We start from the raw sequence: 3,064 nt of genomic DNA on the forward strand, positions 1-3,064 counted from the left end.
ACGCTTCATCTGTTTATACATACTGTGAACTTTTTGTGTATATTTAAATATATGTACCTATGTTTTAAGACGTGCATAGTGTCAAATCATAAAAATACAAATTGTTAAGTCTCTAGGAAAACTTGTAAGATTTCCTCTGCTATTTTTCCTAAATAGGTGCAATTTGGGTACTCGGTGCAATATGGGTACCGTGACGTTAAAGATAATATATATATTAATTTAAAGTAAATATATATAAGCGAAACATGCTATATATATGAATAAAAAAATCATGCATTAACAAAGCATTAACAGAATAAACCTGTAATTGAAGACAAACATTCAAATGCATATAAAATTGCATATAACGTATACACAGCGATACATGGAAAATTATTAAAGAAACTCGATACGCCAAGAAATAAAATATCTTTTAGGCAATAATATTAGTAGGTTTTGCTAAAATTGGTTCATGGACACGATTATTTATAAAACAAATATTTGATTTCACGGATAATAAATAAATAACAACAGGACTAAATTGTAATTTTGTAGGTCCAGTATTTGGTGTCACAGGGTGGTCACAGCCCTTCAAACTGTATAGGAAGGATGATGAAAAAGTGTGGCACTAATCAGTTATGGGCCAAATACAGTCTGAAGGGGCAAAAGGGAAAAGAGGCATTCACAGGTCACCCTTTGTGCAGGATAATCATGAGTAAGTTGATTAAGAAAATATGTCGAAGCAAGTGCCATTAATATAGATTGGATTTTTTATCTGACTTTAATCTCAAAAAGAATTCATATGATGATGAATATGAATATAATGTTTCTCACTTATTATTTTAGATAGAAACAGAGTGCAAAGTTACATAAAGTTATTATATATATATATTTAAAAGTTTAAAGAAGTTAAAAATAATAATGAAATATATCTTTCTAATTCTGTAATACTTTTTCAGAAAGTTGTGCAAGAGTTTTCCCAAGATCCAAGGTTGCCGATATGGAGGAAGTCTTAATTGACTTCCTAAACCAGGCCCCACACAAGCCAGGAGGAACAAAATATAAGGTATTTTTCAATTGAATAAAATATCTTAATATATGTTTAAGTGGAAGGTTTTATTTATTTAAAAGTTTATTTTTGCAATTTGAATATCTATACACAAATTTCTGAGCCACTTATAGCAATATAACATTTGCCAACCATGCAGAACTTCTGTTTATTTAGAGACATTAGAATAATACATTGTTATGTTCTTGACGATGGAATTATTGTCTTTATCCTACAAGTAAAACATTGAGATTTACATTTGTAGCAATTGCTTTTGACATGTAAAATATTATTTATGTTTTTTGCCTATCTTAATAATTACTTGGATTGCAAAAAAAAGCATAAGTTCCCCTTTATAGATTTAATGAAATAGCTTGATTAAAAGGGAGTACAACAAATAACTGGGGCTAAGAGTTATATGCTAAACAGGGTACTTGGGAGTACTGATCTTGTTAACAAATTGCTTTTGATCATTTCAGAAATCTGTAAGAAAAGGACAGACGATATCGCAAGAAGAATTGGAGTCTGAACAAATAAATTTGTTTAAAGTACCTTGATCCTACTGATTTTAGTCCTGTCAATACTGTTTTTTTTTTTGTTGCAAAGTATTTAAAGAATTTTATAAAACTATATTCCAATTTCTGCAACAATTGAAACTTTGGTTATAAACTAGATCATTGATTGAAGTTATTATGATAATATGTCAAATTCTCGCTTTAAGAGATATGTTATTTCCTTGTCAATGCAAGAACCTTATTGAATTGACTTTCAAGGTCACAGAACCAAGTTTAAACAGTAAGAGGTTGACAAGCTTTGCTTTGACAAAGTTTTTTCATAAAGAATATCTTCCTTTAGAGCTTTGGTGTAATGGTGAGTGTGGTCGCCTCAAGTGCGGAGGTCGTGGGTTGGAACTTCGGCCCGGCCAAACCAATGACAATCAAATTATTATTTGTTGCTTCTCCCCAAAATGAGTTAGAGCAACGACTTCTTGGCCCGTAGTCAAAATAATGTGACATGTCTTCCTGCAAACTTGCCTTGTGGGCTAGAACCAAAATAATCTGGCACAACATGTTGGTCTATTACAAGACAGGGTATTAATTTCTAATAATCATGTTCTCATCCAGAATATGCATCTGACTTGCCACTGATCGTTTAACAACCAACCATCCATCCAAACTTATGGAGATGTTGATTTTTCTTCAATTAAACACGTGCATTACCAATTAAGAAATAGATGAAATACAAAACACTGCACAATCAATTATATATTTTTAAACCAAAGTAATGGTGGTCGCACTAATGCATCATTGTTACACAAATGTGTTGAAAATGTTTGTTGGAGGTTGACAGAAACGATTTTCATAAAACCTTATTTCAACGTTTTCTGAATGTTCCAAAATAACGTTGAATTGTTTGCTGGGCAACGGGTCTTCAATAGAGCGAGAAAATCCCGCACCCGGAGGTTGGCCTCAGCTGGCCCCTAAATATAAAATGTGTACTAGTTCAGTGAAAATGGACGTCATACTAAACTCCAAAACATGTAAATGAACTAAGATTATAAAACATACAAGACTAACAAAGGCCAGAGGCTCCTGACTTGGGACAGGCGCAAAAATGCGGCGGGTTAAACATGTTTTGTGAGATCTCAACCCTCCCCCTATAACTCTAGCCAATGTAGAATAAAGAAACAAACAGCAATACGCACAGTAAAACTCAGTTCAAAAGAAGTCCGAGTCCGATGTCAGAATAGGTAACAAAAGAAACTAAGGAAAATGACAATGATACATAAATAAACAAAGGACTATTAGCAGTTACTGACATGCCAGCTCCAGACCTCAATTAAACTGATTGAAAGATTATGGCTTCATAATATGAAAATCAAGCACAATCCCTCCCGTTAGGGGTTTAGTCATCATAAAATATATGAGAAGAACATAACTCGTATCATGCCAACAACTGGTTTTAGAAAACATGTGTTTATTTCCGATGCTAAGACCCTATCAGTGACTCAATATTAGTACCAAAATATCCCATTCT

At 32.8% G+C, this 3,064-nt stretch overlaps 1 long non-coding RNA gene across 1 annotated transcript; it reads left to right on the forward strand.

Annotated features, from left to right (window-relative positions):
* The first annotated feature begins 422 nt into the window (after nt 1-422).
* On the forward strand, nt 423-1,551 carry LOC127699785 (uncharacterized). The gene is made up of 3 exons (XR_007981212.1): nt 423-694; nt 939-1,045; nt 1,507-1,551. It is a non-coding gene; the product is annotated as an uncharacterized LOC127699785 (long non-coding RNA).
* The last annotated feature ends 1,513 nt before the right edge of the window (nt 1,552-3,064 follow it).

The sequence above is a fragment of the Mytilus californianus genome, unplaced genomic scaffold (genome assembly GCF_021869535.1).
Source record: "Mytilus californianus isolate M0D057914Y unplaced genomic scaffold, xbMytCali1.0.p SCAF_40, whole genome shotgun sequence".
Taxonomy (NCBI): domain Eukaryota; kingdom Metazoa; phylum Mollusca; class Bivalvia; order Mytilida; family Mytilidae; genus Mytilus; species Mytilus californianus.